We start from the raw sequence: 21,343 nt of genomic DNA on the forward strand, positions 1-21,343 counted from the left end.
GACGTGAAGGTCCACTGCGGAAGAAGAAGTACAATGGGAGAGTCATCAAGTTTGGGAGGAGATGCCTTGCAACAGTTGGTTCGTTTGATGCAAGAAAGTCAACAATAACAATTACAATTTCAGCAGCAATTGCAATTGCAACAACAACAGAGACAAGAAGAAGAGCGGATTGATGATGTTGCCATTAAAGCTTTGGAAGCAGTTGGGCAAGAGCTCAAGCAATTTAATGGGCAAAATGTGTCCACTTTTATCTGCCTCTATACTGACAAGATGGTCTTCTTTGGAGGTCCTCAACATGCTTGGAGCTGTTATTTTGCACGTCTGGCTGTGCATGGTCTCCAGGACCGAATTCATGGTCTTTTCCAAAAAGACGCGGGATAGTCCGTGTTCAAGAAGGCTGTTCGAGAAGAATTTTTTCTTGAAGATTCTGGCCTTATGACAAAGAAAGTTTTCACTGAATGGGTCGAAAGGCCCAATAAGGGTCTAACCACCATTGCTCTTCATCGAGAATTTGAAATCAAATTTGCTCAACTAGATCCTGACGATCAACAAGGTATGAAAAGCTAGAAGATTGAATTATTTCTAAAAGCTGCAGATTCTTCTCTTCAAGAGAAGCTAACTGATCGACTTGAAGATCCTGGCTCTGAGATGGGATTGAAGACTGCTGGGAGTGATGTCACTGAACCAGTTAATATGATTGCTCAAAGAGAGCAGTTGCGCCTAAGATGGGGATCAACCCCCGCTTCAACTGAATCCATGAAGGAGCCTGTTCCAGTTTCTTGACCTCCTGTCTCTATGGCCAAGCAACCAAGATATTCTGTTGTTCCATCTCCAAAGAAGGATGTCATGGACGAGCTAATTAAAAGCATGCGGGATCTCCATCTTAATCTAACGGAGATTAATTCTAAAGTGGAAAGGCTTGATGTAAAAGTGGAAGAAAGGGGATGGTCAACTGCCCAAAGGCATGTACGAGAAGGCTTCAAAAGACGCTGTATCTGGTGTGATAGCCTACAGCATGACAAGAGGGAGTGCGATGCATTCCGTGAAGCTAAAGCACAAAAATTAGTCTTTTGGAAGGATGGTAAAATTCATGCAACCAAAACCGGGCTTCCTCTTGAGCCAAACTTCAGCAATGGTGGCATGAAGAAAAGATTGGAGGATTTGGCAACAAGAACAGCCTATGCAGCTATTGATGCAGCAACCTATGGGCTGCAAATTGAGCCAACTAATGAAATTTTTAAAGCATGTAAAACTAATGCAAAATCTAAAGTGTGGATGTAGGCCTTGGATCGCATGGAGCAAGGCAAGGCAACCAAAGATGATTTAACCACTGCCAGTCAATGCATCCGAGGAAGAACTGGTTGGACCGAGCTTATTGATTCATTTTCAGATTTTACCTGGTTAGCTGAAATTAATAATCATGAAGCCATGATAGAAGAAAAGAGAAGAAGAGATGAAGATTTTGCCGGTCCTTCTTCTTCAGGGCCAACTAAACGCGTGACAAGAAGTAAACTAGACCAGCAGAAGGCTACTGAAAATCCATCACCGCCGGAGCTTGATATGGGAGATGCCCCTCAAGCAAAGAAGACAGAAGGAAAAAGAAAAAGTAAACATCCCAGTTACAAGTTGCAGTCAGACATAGAGACCGCAACAGATCCTAGAAGAAAGGATTCTTGGAAGTAGAATTGAATTTACATTAGGTGAAATTCTCGGAATTGCAAAACTAGGATTCCATGATATAATAATTGATGTAATTAAACGAAAAAGACAATATGTTGGCGAGGAATTTGAAAAATCTGTGCATGCTTTTTTGCAAGCACTTCATGTGTATTTGCAAGATGAAGAGAAACTGAAAACTCAAGGGATTCGATTGGAGGCAATCAAAGAATTGATTACAGCCATAGAAGCCAAAGATGAAGACATTTATGAAGCAGAAATTAAAGAAGCCATTATGGTGGGGACTTCTCAATCTAAGTGCAGCCCATGCTTAAGAAAGAAGCTCATCTTCACAACATGCAAGAAGAAAGTGATGCTCACTTTATTCCTAGTAGTCACTACTCCCATACCCATTGGGCAAGGGCGACTCTACTGAAACCATTGTTAAGATCGGAGAAAAAGAGACTCCATGCATTGCCCTTATAGACCATGGCTCAGATATTAATGTCATGTCCAGAATTCTCTACGAGAATGGTGGATGGCCCATTGATGTGGACTTAGGATGGCGCATGAAGGCAACCAATAACTCTTCTGGCAATCTTTATGTAGCATGTCCTTATGTACAAGCTACTATTGGTAATGTAAAAGATGAATTTCATTTCTTTGTTCAAGGTTCCTGTAGCTATCCTATCATTCTTGGACAACCGTTTATTTCTGAGTCTCGTTTAGAGACAAAGGCCCTTGATGATGGTTCATCATATGCTCGGATAAGAAGTAAGGATAATGACAAAGCTGTCCAATTCCTGATCGTCTGTGTAAATCATCACCGGAATAGGGATCGATTGAGAGATCATCCTGTTCCTCCTAATGCCCGAGAATTTAAGGGTTTTCGAGTAGCGCTGCTATAAGTGGAGGCTATGGCAGTGCATCATGTCATAAAAAATTGCCTCCACATATAAAGGAGGCAAGGCCAAAAGCTGACTTGCAGGTTTTTACAGCCAATAGTGTGGGGTGTTATAAACAGTTTTTAGCCATGAATAGGGCTGAAAGAAAGTATTTGTGTCATATGGAACAAGAGTTGAAGCAAATTGATGCTTTACCTAAAGATGAAGAAATTTCAGGGCTATTTTATGGGCTGAATTATAATCATACAATGGCTGAAATTTATACAGTCGTTAATGCTGAAAATCAAGCTGAAAATCAGTCCATACAGGTATGCACATTGGATATGTATGACATAATTTAAAAATTTGCAGATTATGAAGCCTTTGGACAGCCAAACAAGGATGAAGTAAGAGTAGAAACAAAGTATAAAACAGTTGATAAAAAGGTCAATCCGGTGGCTACTCCTCTACCACCTGAAAGCGAAGGATTGGCAGAAAGGGTATCCAAACATCCAAGCCTTCGTGATCCTAAAGATATTGGTCACCAATTTATAGCAGAAAGTCTACAAAAGCCGAAAATTGGTGAAGACTCTTTCCTCTTGCCAGCTAAAAGCAAATCTTCATGCAGATGTTAAAGAATCATGGCAAAGCTTTTTCATTTTAGCCACATGAAATTGGCTGTGTGGATCCAAGCATTATGGCACCAATGGTGATTTTTACGGTCCCACACGTTCCTTGGAATCTTAAACCAATTCCGGTACCAAGGGCTCATTTACCTAAGTTATTGGAACTTCTAAATAAAAAGATAAAAATGCGAATATTGGAGCCATCTTCAGCTCCATATTCCAACCGATGGTTTACCATGCCTAAGAAGAATGGATCTTTGCGATTCATTCAAGATTTACAGCCTATCAATAAAGTTACTATTAGAAATGTTGGATCAGGGCCAATTGTTGATGAATTTGCTAAATCTTTTGCAGGTAGAGCAATCTATTCCATGGGAGATTTATATTCAGGCTATGACCAATTTCAGCTTGCTTTGGAAAGCCGAGACATTACCACAATGAAGACGCCTCTTGGCTTAGTCCGCATGTGTACTCTACCCCAAGGGGCTACGAATTCAATAGCTCACATGATGAATGCCATGCATAAAGTATTGAGGGATTATATTCCTCAATTAACTCTTCCTTTCCTTGATGATGTTCCAATCAAAGGATGTGAAGTTCATGAGAAGAATGAAGAACTCAATGAACTTGGATGTCGCAAGTTTGTTTCCGATCATATTAATGATTGTGCTCAAATCTTGTCTAAATTAGAAGAAGTCCATCTTACTCTTTCAGGTGCTAAATCTGTTTTTGGAGTTGAAGAAGTTCTTGTGGTAGGGCATATGTGTGGTCCATATGGCCGAAAGCCTTCTCCATCCAAAATTAATGCTATCAACAAAATGCAAGAAATATGTACAAATGTTTCAGAGATTAGAAGATTTCTTGGTGCATGTGTCTTCTACCTTATTTGGATACCACATTTTGCTCATGTTGTTGAAAGTCTTTATCAACTGCTAACAAAAGGCCAAAGGTTTATATGGGAGAAAGAACATACTCAAGCTATTCGAAAACTGAAGAAATTGTTGATTTCAGTCCCCACCTTAAAGAGGGCTAATTACTCTAATGGACAGCCTATTATACTCACAGTGGACACAAGTCCTATTGGAATAGGATGGGCAGTTGGTCAAGACGACCTTGAAGGCAACAGATATGCAATCCGCTTTGGAGTAAATGTTCTTAATGAACGACAAAGAAGGTATGCTCAAATTAAAAGAGAGCTTTGGGGAGTAGTACTGTATTGAAATGTGACTGGGAGTACTTCATGGGTGCACATGTAATAGTTGAAATAGATTGCCTTCCACTTTTGGGCATGATTGCCAACTGTTCCACTCCCGACATAGCTATGCTAAGATGGATAGCTTATATTAAATCCTTAAATCCTGATTTGAAACATATTGCACGAAGAGATAATCCAGTTGCTAACATGCTTTCGCGTGCTAGATATAAGGATGAAGAAGAAATAATGGATGAAGAAGAATCAGAGTCTATAAATGATGCTGTAAATGCAGGTACAAATCTGAAAAGAGCAAGTATAGCTGAATCTAATGATGATTCAACAGTCAAAAATGCAGGTACAATAATAATTACAGCAAGTACAACAGGTTCAACTGCTAAAACAAATTTTACATCAACAAGGAAGGATGAAACAACCAAAAAAGGACAGTGGGCAGTTGTAGACAGCATGCTCAATGTTTTGTTATGGTTTATTCATACTTTAAAGAGGAATATTATGCAAATGATTGGCTAAAAATTGGCCAATTTTTTAGCAGTATGACAAATAAGGAAGATTGGTCTAATGAAGAGTTCAAGAGAATTAAGAGAAAAGCTTATGGCTTTTTTCTTAAAGATGGTTACCTTTGGAGGCATGCGAAAAAGAAAGGAAGGGTGCCTGTTCGTGTCTTAGGAGACAAAAAGACTCAAAGACAGGTCATGCAAGAATTTCATGAAAGCCTATTGGCTGGTCATAGAGGCATATGGGGCACTTTTGCCAAAATAAAAGAGAAATTTTGGTGGCAAAACATGTATAAAGACATTGAGCATTTTGTTGAGTCTTGTCATGTTTGTCAAATGTACTCTATGGTTAAGCATAGAGATGGGCTTCGGCCTACCTATCCTTTATCCATTCACTATAGATGGGTTATTGATTTAGTAACCATGCCTACAGGAATTTGGAACATGAGTTATCTAGTACTTGCTAGAGAAGATCTCACAAATCAAGTGGAAGGAAAAGCCTTGACAACAAAGTCTACTCAAGCTGTTTGTAGATTTTTACTTGAAGAAGTATTTTGCAGATATGGATGTGTTGCCAAAGTAACTGCTAATAGAGGAGAATTGGATGCTGATGAGGCTTGCCATTTCTTTGCTCAATTGGAAATTAAGCTATTTCTTACTTCAGTCTACAACCCTGAAGGAAATGGTAAGAGTGAAAGAGGTCATCAACCAATTCTTAAAGCTTTATCAAAATCTTGCAAAGGAAAGATGAGGGAATGGCCTAGAATGCAGCCATTCGCATTATGGGCTATTAGAACTACCCATAGTGTAGTAACAGGTTATATACAGGTTATATAGAGGCTAAACTAATATATGGACAACCACCTATCATGCCTATTGAGAAGTCCATTGTCACATGGAGTATCTTACCTTGGGATGAAGGCATGAATAGAGAAGAATTGCTGACTCTGCGCATAAGTCAACTTGAAAGAAGGCCAGAAGATGTCAAGACAGCCATTGAAAGGCTGAAAATAACAAGATTAAAGAATAAGAAGAGGTTTGAAAAGCATCATCGACTCCGTCCGAGAGCTATTCAAGAGAATGATTGGGTACTTGTCTATGATAGTAGCCTAGACAATCAATATAGTGCTCATAGAAAGTTAGCCAAGTGATGGTTTGGACCATATGTTGTAAAAGTAGTACATAATAATGCTACTTACTCTTTGGTTGAAATGGATGGGACCATGATAAAAATACCAATAGCCGGGAAACAAATCATCAAGCTCTTCAAACGAAGAGAATCTTCAACTTATGAGCTTGATTACTTAGATATGAGTCCTCTACTTGAAGACAAGCAGGAAGAAAAAGACTTAGAGGATGAAGATGAAGATATATCAGAAGAAGACCCTCATTAACCTGTAATCTTATGAAATGGCACATGCCGGAGGATGTGCAAGTTAGGAGAGGGTGAATGTCAAAGAGTTTATTGTTCATAATATAAATCATGGGATTCTTATGAACACAGAAGAACTTCACTGGGAGTTATATGAGGAATTTGCATACAAAATTCAGTCTCATTGTTACCCAATAACCAACTTAGTTACATAAGTTCTTTTGTATTTAGCATATAATTTTCAGTTGTACCATGTATATTGATGAAAAATAAGTCTATGGGAACCTACAACTTGGTCAGCTGGAAGTAATTGACAGTTTGCAGGATAAACCACATTGATTCAAGTGCAAAAATATGGTTAGAACTCAAGAAAAATGCCAAAAGTCCACTAGGTTCACGGGGGACCTGAAGTAATGGACTAATGTGACCACCAAGTGACATGAGTAGGTCAAAAAGTGACTTGGGCGTGAGCAGGATGCAGCCCGTATTTTTCGACGCAAAATGTGGGCCTGCACAGCCTAACTGCAACTGGAGAGAGCTGAAGCCATGGTGCATGCTTTGGAGCATGCAAACTAGAGATTAACACGAGTTGAAGATGAAGATGCAAACAAGGTGAGAGCTCCACTTATCCGTCCATTTGGTCTGACAAAAATGCATGGTATGAAAGTCTATAAAAGGGGAAAATCTGAGAGAAAAGTATTCAGCCTGCTCTTATGTACGTCTTCTCTCATTTTGTCTACCTTATTCATGGTCCAATGAAGCCCAACTTGTACCCAAGTACTTGAGTGACTTTGGGCAAGCAAAGGGTGAGGATTTTGAAGGCGTATGGGCTGAAATAACCAGTCATAAACAGGGCAGCCCACTGTTCTTGTCCATTTTTATGAGGAAACAAGAGATTTATGTGGTTGTAATAGAAGAAAATGACCTCTTTTCATCAGGACTTTACTCATTAATGATTAGAGGAGCTTATTCATGAGTTTATGCACTCTTTTTGAGCTTGATTATGGGCTGGAATTTTCCGTTTTAAAATAGGACTGAAGTTAAAATTATGCTCCTTCAATGCATTTCATGTTCCATTGGCCCAAATCTTGAATGTATTTGAAGTCTACCAACATAATACTTGTTTCCTAGAGTTGAAATCCATCTATGTACTTGAGATAAAAGCCATTAGACCTTGCATTTGATATTCATATTTGGATTAAGAATCTGAGTATATCCTTATGTTATGGATTATGTATCCAAAAGCATTTGATGTAATCAAGATAGAGTTATTTATTCCATTCATGTATGCTAAATACATAGAAAAATCTTGACTTCTTCTTACACATCTAAATCATTTCTAAAACCCAGATCTTGTCAAACTCTAATCTTTTTCCCTTTCCCAAACTTTGAATCCCATACTCCTCTTCTGCACTAAGCCCCGGTGGTAGACCTTCAACCCTTAACACGATGACAACGCGGAAAGCCCTAGATTGCAAAGGCTTTCCAAGTACCTCTCCCCCTTTTGAATTGGTGTACAACACCTCATTAATAGTGAATGGTATCCTTATTATTTAGACACGATTAGAATTAGTGGTAAAAAATATGACAGTATTTTATTGCATCAAAATTACTATTTAGATTTTGTATTATTTTTATACTTCAAATTAAAAAGAGAATCTAATTAATGATATATATATTAAAATTATGCCATGTGTTAAGAATATAATAATATTTTTTGAATATAAATAATTTTTAAATATACTAACAGTCATGTATAGACATGTTGGTTTAATTCTTATCATATGCTTCTAGTCCATAGAGATATACATAGCTTTTAGAACTAGTAATTTCTTATTGGTTTAGACTTTATATGTGCTCTAAATGAAGATTTAACAACAATGTATGACTATGTTTGCTCCATTTATATGACAATATTGGTTTAAATTTTATCCTATGCTTCTAGGCCACAAAGATGTACATAGCTTCTAAGTTGTAAAAAGATAGTATAGAACTCGTGATTTATTATTGGTTTAGTCTTTATGTGTTTTTTAAATTTCAAAACTTCCTTCCTTTTCTTTCAAAAATCTTCTTATAGATCAAGCATGCCTAAAGCAAATAAATGTTTTTAAGTACTAGTAAGATCACATAATCACGGAAGAATAATCACGTAAGTTTTCATTGTCCCCCAATCTCATGTTATTCATGTTATTAATAAGTCTTATGTTTCTAAGAATGTTGATTGAATATGCTTCCTAGGTACATCAACTCAAAATTGAAGAGAATGTGGCAATTTTTCTAGCTATAATGATGGATGAAGATAATTTGGATGCTATGTATAGAAGACTACCTTAATAACTACCCTAAATAAAGGCATAAAAAAGATGGAATCTTATTGTGGACTATGTAATAGGATAAAAATGTGTTGAACTTCAAGGCAATCTAACTACCATTACTTATGATAATATTAAAATCCTCACTAAAGTCTTATTTTCAAACTTGACCAATTTAATAACGCGCTCTATATGAGTAGAAATATGGTCATACACTTGTTATTGTTTTTTGGTCTAAGGTTTTTAGTCTTTATATGGTGTTTTATTTGTAGTAGCTTGATTGTAATTGTGAAGGATTGATTTAGAACATGCATTATTTTTACATTTATATGCTCACAATCAAGGACTAGCAGGTGGATAGAATGATCTATCCCTTTTGTGAATGAATTTATCATATGACTAAGCTTAAGATTTGTGATTTGATACTTCAACCTCCAAAGGTCTATTCCATATGAGCTTTCACTTCGTACAATCAAGCAAAATATGAACGTGAAAAATAGGTTCCTTGCATGCCCATCAATATATTCTTTTAGATTTGTCATGTTCTAATGCCTTTATTTACTTTACATGAAATGTACTTTTGTGGGTGAGAATCGACTTGAAAAACACCTTTACACATAAACTTGTGGGTTTAGTGAGAAAAATAATAATATGTGATACAGTTTATGTTTTCTATATCAAAATGTATCATGTGTTCCTTCTTCTAAGACATATATTTAACATATGCACAAAAGGATTTTTTGTATATAAAATAGCTTGTAAGACACTTTTGCATATGAAAGTGTGGCTTTTACTATTCAAAAAATTGTTATTCAATTTATTATATGTGAATTGTGCTTTTGCATGTGGGAGTTGGCTTAGAACAAAAATTTGCATTTATATAATTGTGGTTTGTAGTAGTACTAACAAGAACAATTACATGTGATGAAGTGTATACATCCTACAAAATGTTCCATTTGATAATGATTCTTTTAAAACATATAATTTGACATAAGTGAAATGTGTAGTATATGAAACTAAGCTTGGAAGATACTTTTGCATTAAACAGTATAGTTTAAAATATTTTAGAAAAGTAGCATCTAGCAAAGTTCAATTTCTTACATACTAAGTAAAACCTTTGATATATGTGAAAAACACTAATGCAAATTAGATTTAGTTTATATTATGATGTACAAAGTGACTTTGTGAATGTGAAAAATATCATACTATTTAGAATTCCGCCATAATTCTTTAATGCAACCACTTACCATATTCAATATATAATTTTGTATATCAAAATTATTACTTCAGCTATAAGTACAATATTCTTCTTTCTAACATATTATATAAAACATAATTGTATGTAAAATAATATGCTAAGAGCTATATTTACATAGTTGACATATGTATTGCTTTTTGAAATCAACATATGCACATTTGATTTCTATTAGACATATAATAGACTAAATTTTCCCATGCTTGAAATATAATTCTTACATGTTTCTATGTATAAAGAGAGCTTTCACACTATATAGGCAAAAGCTCCACATGGAGAAAATGAGCAAAAAAAGAGTGATTTCTTTACTTTTTTTTGCAATCACTTGTTTGCATACACTTTTTTTGTTATGAAGAGATTCATATCAAAGTAATGGCAAAATATATACAAAAATCCATTATTGATTCGCCAAAACTCGCTTAAACTCCTCTCAATAACGATAGAACATATACAACATCCATTACAAATTTGTCAAAACTTGCTTATAGCCCTATCAAGTACTTATAAAGTGGATCAACTCCCTTTATCACCTTCATAATAAGTTGTATACCTTTGACACACATATCAAAAGCAATAGCTATATCTTGCCTACCAAATATAGAGCCTCCATTTAGCCCCTAAATACTAATAGTTCAAATTCTCTCAATCAGTATTGCTTGATTAAGCTCCATAATCTCTAAGAGTCCTGTTTAGCCTAGGCTTTGACATCATATTTATATATGACACAAGCATTATGTTTTACCTTGGTTATTTACCTTAGTTCATTACTATGGATATGTAACTAGACTTTAGAAGGAATATAACTACTAGTATATGTAGTTAGAATATCTATGGCCTAAAGAGGCATTATTATTCTTGATTCTTGTTGTTTATGTTGTATGAGATGATGAGACTTGGTGATGGAAACATAGTCTAATAGTTTTTGCCGTATGTCTAATAGTTTTTGCCGTATTCTATGCTCTATTTTTTTGTATTATTTCAATAGTATTCTCTATTTCTTATCTCTCTAATGATATCATGAACATTATGTACTCTTTTTTCATGTTTCATAATGTTTTCTTTAATTTTTGTGCTCATTTCCCGAAGTAGTAGGGTAGTATTTGCAATGCATGTAGTAGTTTATTATAATTCTTCATATAACAATGTAGTCTTGTTATGTATTTTTCATAAACTTAGGCTGTAACACTTTCGCAATCTTAAATATGCTTTGCTATACCTCTAGTTTAAAATTCAAGCAAAAAAGCAAATATTTGAGTTTTGTACAAACCTTGTAGTAGTAATATATTTTCTTATGTAGAATGATGCAATTCAAGGGTTAATCTTGTGTTTGTGCTTATATGCCAAAGAATTATCCTTACGCATCAATTTTATTGTATAATGAAGGAGACCTAGGAGAGAGAAGAAGAGAAGGGAGAGACTGCATAGAGGAGAGAGAAAGAGGAAGAAGATGAAAGAATAAGAGAGAGAAAGACTAGCAAAAGAGAGAGAAAGACAGGAAATGAGAGAGAAAGAGGAGGAAAGCCATGAAATCTGGAAGGAAGGAGAAAAGTGACTTGATTATTGATCAAACCAATCCCCTAATTGAGTCTCTCAACACCTTATATACCTTGTCAATATAACTGGGTATTCCCATGCTAACTCGTGTCCTACCTGTCTATCCCCACTCTTTTACATTCCATCCCGACCTCGAAGGTTTTTGCCTTCAAAATCAAAAGAGGGCTTATGGCTCACAACAAAAAGGGGAGGGGGGGGGGGGGGTTGCAGAGTACTACATTGCTCAGCATTACAAAGAAGAATATAGGTATGGGGGAGTACAATCTCATGTGGAATTGGGGCATTGAATTGTGTATATGATGTATATAACATGTGCGAGTTGATAGCATATGAGTTTGGCCTCCAATTCTTGACAATTAGGGGCTGACAAACAATGGAAAACATGTTGTCCAGAACAGGCCTGCTGGAGAAAACTGGTCATAACTTCCTATGGGTAGCTCCGATTGAGGCGTGTGACATGTCAAAACAAAGCTCATGAAGCGTGCTTTCAAGCCATATAGGTGACACTTGACTGTCATTAATGTAGGGTAAAAAATGCTCTGAAATAGTATGCTGTCTGTAAGTTGTCTACATTTCAGACTGGGGCAAATTTAGCTACTGCTCAATCAAAATTGCATCCTTGAAGTAGGGAAAGAACTACACTGGTGAAATGCTGATCAGGATAGGGATTTCCAAGACCATTCCGTTCCCTGGGATCAAATGGATAACGTGCATAATAAGCATCAAGAGCACAAGGGTCATCCATATAAGCATGGATCACCATACTACCACAGGGGTCAAAAGGATAATTGTGATCCAATGCATCCACTATATCATAGAAGTAATTCATGGTGTCATCGCCAAGCACTGATGGTGGCACAAGATCCTTACCGACCCATATGGTAGCATGCATTGACTTGTCCATAAACTTGTTGGGAACCACTAGATCAAATCGGGCTGGAGCAGATGAGGCTGCAATCAATATAGCATTCACTGCATCAATCCCTAGGAATTTCATGTCCATGAGTTTCATATGCGTGGCTACTAATGGGCATTCAAAGTTAAGGGCCTTGGGCTGATGGGGCATCTGCATGAGCCTGCAGCAGTGAGATGCTCTCATCATGGCATTGTTCTTGAGAAGTATCGTGTGGCTCATAAGGATGCGCATGTTGCTTATAGTCATGATCAAGTGGATGATGATATCGAGCACTCCATTGTTGATAATGATGTTGCTCCCCATGTACATACTCATATACATTTGCATGATGTTGTCCATGTACATAATGCTATCTAGATGGTTGTCCATGTATGTGACCAGAATGTAGTTCATAAGAACATATATAGTCATCAGATGCATGCTGTCCAAAATATTCTCACTCTTCATATGCATGTTGACCATAAGGAGGCACATGCATTTGCCTTTGAACACAATATTAGTGAGCTTGGGAATCTCCCAATTCCCATTTTTTGAATACTAAAAAGGTGGCACCCAGATAACATGCCCATAAGTTTCTCAATTCCCATAATATTAGTGAGCTTGGGAATCTCCCAATTCCCATTTTTTGAATACTAAAAAGGTGGTACCCAGATAACATACCTAGATAACATGCCCATAAGTTTCTCAAAACCATACGATCTGACCTATCATTGGAAAGAGCTTGAAAAATGTAATCTATTGAGCTATAGAGCACTCGATTTGGAGTTATAGTGTTCAAGTTATGACAAATCCAAATATTTGACCACGTGTCCCAAACTTATGGGAAATTCCCATATTCCCCAATATGGTGTTTTTGCACATCGAACTCATGCCAATGGTCATGGTACTCATAATGTCTATGAGAATGCCCATACATGCCTTGCTGACCAAAATGTCCATGGGTGCCATGCTGCCCATGCAATACATGAGGGCCAAACTGATTATTAGGGCCTTACTGCCCAAAATTCCCATGTTGCCCATGCAATACATGCAAACCAAACTGAACATTGGGTCCTTGCTGCCCAAAAATGCCATGTGCATGCTGCCCATGTACTCCCTGCATACTATGCTGCCCAAAATTTGCATTTTGCCCTTGCATATAGCTTCCACTACGAGGGAGCTACTGTCCCAAGGATGGGCTAGAAGGGTTCGTCATAGGTGATGGGAGAATGGGTTCATCATGTCACATAGGGCGCTCACCCAACTCATAGGTGCTATGGGGAAGGCCATGGGTGCCACCAAAACCTTGTGGGTTACGCCCAGTCTCCAAGGTAGGAGGGGAGTTGGCCTCACGGGGAGGGACATGCTCCTTGAGCTGAGTTGAGGAGGGTGCGATGGCGGGGATGAGGGCACCCATGCGCTCAATGAGTAAGTCCATATTGGCCATCATCTGGGAATGACACGGATCTTAGTGGGTTTCCATCTCCTTATGGCATTGTTCCAACTCTCGATGTCGGTCTGCATGACAAGTCTCATGTGCATACAACATGGTTGAGCATAGAGAAGCGGTCCATCTCGGGGGCACCCTCTTCAAACATGTCTTCATGATCCTATTGGTGGGTTGAGCTAGGATCATTCGTTGAGGCATGGGAGTCCCTTATTCCATGCTAGAAGTCCTCTTGGGCCTTTGCTTTACCCTTGTGGCCTGCCATCCCAAGTGCAGTCCACCTGACCCCTTGTTACAGAAATGGCAATATCTTGAGCTAGGAAGCTCCAATTGCCAAATTTTTTTATTCAATTTAAATCTCTCAATACCATCTACGAGGCTATGTAAAAATATATCTGACAATAAATGATTAGGGCTTTGCTGTAATTGACTTTTGTGGGCTCACTCTGTAGGACTGCTGCTTGTACCACAGTACCTCTAAGCACAAAATTAGGTGTATCTCCCAAACCTTAGGGCAGAATGGGAATATTTTTGGCTCAGATCAAAGGGGATGATGCCCTCTTCAAATCAAGCTATGGGGTTTGTGCTCAGTCACATAAGAAGGCTTTACTGTAATTGACTTTTGTCAGCAGTTCCCTGAGTCTGCATCCCTACAATCCTTTGCAACTTCCATGCATCACTATGCGCGGGAACCATTGCCAATATGAACCAAATAGTTGCTTCTTAGGGATAATACATTGCCACAAGAGCATAAACTTGTCAAATATGATCATCTCATGACCACATAAGCATCACTGCAAAATAAGGGTACATAATTGCCAACATAGACAAGTTCATCGACATCTCAATGTTAACATGAGCATATAAGTGCCACCATAAGTGTCATTGTCAAGAAAAATCAATGTTTCAATATCCTTTGAAATTATGATATAATATCTGAGGCATAACCATACCACATCCATAGATCAATTAGCATCAAAACACCTATCATGCACTCCCATGTCTAACACTGTCATTGTCAGCATGTCAAATGAGCTAGTCTGGGGCTGACTATAGGGATGCTTGTTGTGATACATGTAGGATAGCACACAAGGATTCCAAGCTTGCACAATTGCATGCTATCATATGTTGTCTGGTGTGTACTCTGATCCAAATAGATCATGCCTTGTTTATCACATCAGTATTTTCAATCTTGCCCGCATACATGATCTTTTGATGGAAGTCAAGCATCCATATCCCCATATCAGAATTGAGCCAATTCTCTATTTTTGAGTCCTCAACTATGAAATTGCCATGGAGCAAGATGTAGCACATTGGGAGTTCCATAAACGTGTGAGGTTACTTTCCTTTGCATTGTATCACCAAGAGAAAAATGAGACTGGAATGCTAAAACTGAGAGAGAGAAGAAAGAGGAAGCAAATGCTCAAGCAAAGAGGAAAGATGAAGGCACAAAACTCAAGGACATGAAAGTTAATGGCTCATTGAGTGACTCACAGCCTTAGTCTCATGCTATGGAGGTCAAGGATGTGAAATTCAAGTCTGATGCTGTTGATGAAAATAACGATGGCACTGATAAGGTTGATGATTCCAGAAAGGATGATGATGGAAAGAACGAGAATGTGGATGTGAACGAAGATCATCCAAAAGAGAACAACAAGAAGGTCAAAAGTGATGTTACTAACAAAAGCAAAGATGGAGCCGATAATAAGGAAGCTCGATCCAATAAGATAGTTGAGGCCAGGCCAGAGCTGAAAGCTGTGTGTGAGAAGATGGATGGGCTTGGTTTGCGGGACTACCTTGTAAAGCATAAAAAGGATATTAATGCACTACGCAAAGAGCTGCATTCTACATTAAAGTGTGCAACAAATCATGTTGCCATGGCTTTCATGGTTGTGGAGGAGTATCAACCTTAAGAGCAAGGCCTAGGAGGCAAGAAAAAAGAGTCTGGTGGTACCTCTGCTAGTCGCAAGGCATGCTTTCACATTCTTGAGGGTCTGGGTTCTTTGTTACAGGAGGGTCATGTTACTCTCCCTCCCAAAACCAAGGAAAGTTTGAGAAATCTTGCAAATGCATGGAAGTTGAAGGTCAAGCTAGAGAGTGCAGATGTTTTTGCATTGGCAGTCATTCATAGTTTCTTGCAGCTCATTGCAACATTTGGACTGGCTCCTGAATATGAAAAGGATGACCTGTGAAGCCTTATGGTTTGTACTGGCGGACGCAAATAGATTCCTGGCCTTTTCTGTGCCCTGGATTTTACTTCAAAGGTCCCAGATTTGGTGCAACAGCTGATAAAATGTAGCAAGAGGTTGGAAATTGTCTCTTTGATACACGAATTTGAACTAATAGAGAAATTTCCCCCTATGCCATTGCTTAAGGCCCATGTGAAGGATGCAAAAAAGAAGGCCTCACAAGCCATTACAAAATCTAGCTCAGATGACAAGGGTGATCACATCACAAAAGAGCCTGTTGCTACTAAAGCTGTTCTAAATTGTATTAGTCATTACAAGCTTGAAAGTCAGTATCCTACTGAGGGCCTTCAAAAAAGGGGAGCTGAGTTGGAGAAAATGAAGTCAGAGAAGAAAATGGCCCCGGAGCCTAACCCAACCCCTTCAGCCCCTTCATCCAATGTTGATAAGAAAAGGGGTTCAGATGCTATCACGCTTACAACATCAAAGAAACCTCGTGCAGCTATGGTTGTATGTGCGTCTCATGGAGTAGGTGAATTCTTTAAGTCCCTTGAAAGGCCACAATTTCTTGGTGGTGAGAGATGAGACTTTGGGGTGAAAGGTCACAGTTTCCGATGGGTGAAAGATGTGAATTTGGAGGACCATGGGCTGGCATTTTGGATCTTGCATCTCTTGATGAAACGGAGAGTCCTCCCTCTGCTCAAATAGATTTTTTCACAAAGGACTCACCACTGATAAGAGATCTATGGCCATCAAACATCGATTTTCAAAACGTGATACTGCTTTTGGGCTGTAGACAACAGGCATAGTAAAGATCTTTGCTATGGCCTTCAAGAAAGCTACCATCCCCCTGTAGTACTCCATCACTGCCCCTTACAGCTCCTGTGTGTCTTCCAAGAAAGCTACCATCTCTGCCCGTGTACCTAAAAATTAGGGTTTATTGTTGGAAAATGAGACTAGATTTGAGGGAAAGGAAGGATCTAAAAACTAAGCTCCGATACCAACTGTAATGAAGGAGACCTAGGAGAGAGGAGAGAAGGGAGAGTATACAGAGAGGAGAGAGAAAGAGGAAGAAGATGAAAGAAGAAGAGAGAGAAAGACAGGAAAAGAGAGACAAAAATGAGGGAAGCCATGAAAGCTGGAAGGAAGGAGAAAATTGACTTGATTATTGATAAAATTGATGCCCTAATTGGGTCTCTCAACACCTTATATACCCTGTCAGTATAATTGGGTATTCCCATGCTAACCCGTGTCCTACCCGTCTATCCTCACTCTTTTACATATTGAAATGAAGCAATTCTAGAGAATTGTAGGAGTTATTTGTAAGATAGCAATAGTATGAATCTTTAAGGAATTATAGAAGAGAAGAGGGAGAATCTAAAACCTTGGATGAGAATAGTTATACAACCTACATAGAGGATTACTAGGATGTACATACCTCTGTAGCTCATTCTCTTGCTAGTTCAAAAGAAAAAAAGAAACCAATTACTATTACCCAAACTCAAATTACTCATCTCATCAAGTGGATGAAAGATTGCAACATTTAGTATTTTGAGTAAAGTCGTCCTATTCGCAGACTTCTAATGTGGCAGCAAAGAAATCTCTTACCTTTGTTGAGAAGGCCAAGGAGGTAGCCCCAAATCAACCAATTAACCCTAACATTAGGACTTCCGAGTTTTTTGGAAAGAAGAAGAAACATCTTGATTACCATGCTAGCTAGTTTGAGACAAGATATTCCTATTTTGTGAAGGGTCTAGATAAGAACATTGTAATTAAAATTGCTAAAATTAAATTCTAGGCAAATGCCACTATAGATGTTCTAGATGATACTACTCAGAGGGTAGAGAAGAGACTTGGAAAGAGCAAGTCCAAAAATAAGTGTCAAAGCTTTTGTAAGATTGACCATTGAACTTGACAGAACACTTACTTTAAGCATCTCATCAGACTTGGCAATGGCTATCTCTTGCATAATGTATACATCCTCTAAACTCATTGATCTATCCATTGTTCTCCCAAATCACATGAAAGCATGAGAATGAATTCTAAAGGCCATTTTTGAAGTGGAAAAGAGCTTGAGAAGCCATCAAAGACCAATTTTCATGCAAAATGAAACAATTCTGGATCGATGAGTTGGAGTTTTCCTAGATAGAGTTCAATGCTAGGAACCCAACGCAAGTCTTAGTTTGTCAATCGAAGTCCATTTGACCCCCCATTTAATCCCCCCAAGGTTTCATGTAATGAAGTAGCTATATGATCTGGGAGCTGAAAAGCACATGATAGTGGCCAACTTTATAGATTTCGGCATCACGAAGCTAGCTGTACAGATGATTCTCAAATTTGAGCTTGTTTGCCCCTCCAAAAGCGAAAAGACCACTTCGGCTAGTGTGAACTAAAAAATGTGAACCAGTTTTTTTAAAGCTTAAATAAGCTTCATGATATGAAACAACCCAACTTACTAAAACGTGGGGGGAGGGGGGGGGGGGCATTTGTTAGGCCCCCCCAAATTTCAAAAATTTTAATGATTTTTGAGATCATCACCATCCTGGGCAAGCTCTTGGCAGCAAAATGCATCAATTCTTTGCCCTCCATTGCTTTGGAAATGATAAAAAATGATGCATTCTACAACAAGATCTGATTTTAGTATTTCTCTCTCCTCTCTTCTCTTGTGGTTTATTCTCATGGATCAATGTAAAAGCGAGGGGGATGGACTGAGATGGACGGTTTTGATCGTGCAATGATGCGGGAGTGGAAAGAGACATGAATCAAGGTTGGATGAAAGAGCGTCAATGGGCCTCCAACGTCGAAAAATACACATCAAATGAGCGATTTTATTAGAAAAATGTAGATTTTATCGTTTTATGATCAATTGTTATTTGAAATGGTTAGTAATGTTTTTATTTGATTTTCCATACTCTAATTGATCAGTCATGTTAAAGAAATAATAAAAAATAAGTTGTTTAATAATTTTATGCAAAACACGCAAAACCCAAGACTAAGCGATTTAGGAAAAAATATGTGGTTTTTGGATTTTTGGTATGTATTTGTCGTTCCCATGGAATGAAATATGCTAAGAAAATAATTTTTCATAAGAGAATTTAGTCTAAACCAAAAAATCAGTAATTGTCAGTAATTTTATATTAAAAATAGGAAAAATAGAGAAAATTCCTTTTTTTCATAAAAATAAGAAAAAATAAGATATATGTTTGTGAACATATGATAGAGTTGAAACATGAGATTTAGCCTAGGTTCATCCCTATCTCTTTGTTAGAGTGATTTTTTATCGCTCTCAATAAAGAAAAATACATAAAAAACGCACCTTACACCTATCAGCACATGCATAAATTTAAATGGTAGGGAGTACGCAGTTGTTGAGTATAAAGTATGTTAAACTCTGATATTTCATGGTGCATATCATATAGAGTTCGTAGTGGTTTAAAACTTAAAGGGACCAGTAGCAGAAGAAAGCTCGGTACTAGCCCTAAGCAACAAAGCATCGTTGAAGTAAAAGCAAATCATGAAAAGAATTGTCTTTGAATTTTTTTACATTGTTAATTGTTAATGAATTAATTTGGTTTAAAACGATGGTCATATACACACTTACATTGATGCACCATATGGTACCATATCCTGGATGCATAGCACATGTTTGTATGAGTGATGATTGACGCTGAGAGTGTGAGGTATCCCAAGTTGTAGGGCTAAATATTTGGTTCCTTGGAAGTTATTTCGTGAGGTTTATCTATCATCTCTTGGATCAAATTATCAAAAGACAAGACTTTTTTTTGAATGTTTTTTATGTTCACAGCACATCTTGGGCCAATCCCTGACCTTTAGGAGAGCCATAGTGGAGCCACGATGATCAACTGAGGGGTGCTCCCTGTGTGTGCTACGTGGTGTGTAGCACCAGCATGTTTATGGACTCCCTTCTGAGGAGTGGGGAAAGAATTATTCATTAGACTACAAAAACGTACAATTGCAAAGTTCTTAGATGCCCTTGGTCCTGCAAGGCCGTGTGGGGTGGTTTTAGGTGAGTAGTAGAGGCCTAGCTAGTGCTTTAGAGCTAGTGTTGAGCCCATTTTAGGTCCCGATAGGTAGTACATTTGCCAAGAGCCGCTAATAAGTGCTAGTTTTTGAATCTTGGTCAACGATTTTGTTCGTATATGCCAAAAGGAAATGAGTAGATTCAAAAGATCATCAAGCCAAACTTCAGAAGCAAGAAAGTCTAAATTGGGGCCAGAGAGTGGGCTGAGATTATTAGAAGATATTATTCACAAAAGAGTGGTCCAATATCCTTACAAGGGCAGGGTCTTAGTAACCCTAGCTCGATGCATAGTTTGTTAAGAGGAGGAAGTTTTAGTACTTCCCCCCTTCTAGTCAGTCCGTTCACTTCAAGTGGAGTAATAGTTCACATCATCCAAACTCCTTTAGTGAATCTAGTTGTCACCATGGCACAACACATTGCAATCCTAGTAGGAGTGCTAGACTTGCCAGTCTTAGGGTTTTGTCTATCCATTTTTAATGGGTTAGTAGAGGAAGATGTGGAACTTTATGTCAATAAATTTCAAAAGTTAATGTTTAACTGTTGAATTCAAGATGAAGGACACTTAGTGATGTTCTTTAATATGACTCTGAAATGATGAGTTGTAGTATGGTATCATAGCCTAAAAGATGGAACCATGACTAAGATTGAATTTTTCTTTATGGACTTCTGAAGAGAGTTTTCCCCCTCCCCTCCCCTCCCTCAGGGAGATTGTTGGGACCTAAAACGGGCCCGACACTGACTCTAAGCACTAGCCAGGCCTCTCTACACTCAAAGAACACAACCCCTTGGCCTTGCGGCCAAGAGCGTCTAAGCGACACACTGCCCTAACTTCTATCGTTAATTTTGTGTTTGTTTTGAATTGTAATTCAATGGTTAAGCCTTCCCCGCACTCCTCAGAGGGAGTCCCTGCACATATCTTGATGTAAAACACCTCGTAAGCAAAGACAATAAGAGGTACCCCTTGGCTGAATGCCACGGCCCCACTATAGCTCTCCTACATCTTGGGAATTGGCCCCTCAATGCACCACCAACACAAATAACGTGTACGTCATAAACTCCACTCTTGTTTTCAAATGTTCCAGGAGATAAGATATTTCCTCACTTTATAGTTCCCCAAGGAACCCGATCATCTAAACCTACAGCTTAGGTATCTCACATACTACATGTAGGTAATACGTATAGGAAAACAATTGCAATGCATCCAAGAATGATGCCATGTGATATGCAGAATGCAATTTTTTATGAATCAACGTGTTTAATCCATGTCAAGAAATTGAAGGAAATGTTTGTAGGTATGCCAAGAAACTGAAGGAAGTATTCTGTAAGTTGCAAACATATAATCCTATTACATCTTTACTGCTCAGTTGTAATATCTTTTGGATGGGTTAGACTTTAACATTCAAG

Source organism: Lygodium microphyllum, chromosome 30 (assembly GCF_053477565.2).
Source record: "Lygodium microphyllum isolate KBCC chromosome 30, Lygodium_microphyllum_v1.1.10, whole genome shotgun sequence".
Taxonomy (NCBI): domain Eukaryota; kingdom Viridiplantae; phylum Streptophyta; class Polypodiopsida; order Schizaeales; family Lygodiaceae; genus Lygodium; species Lygodium microphyllum.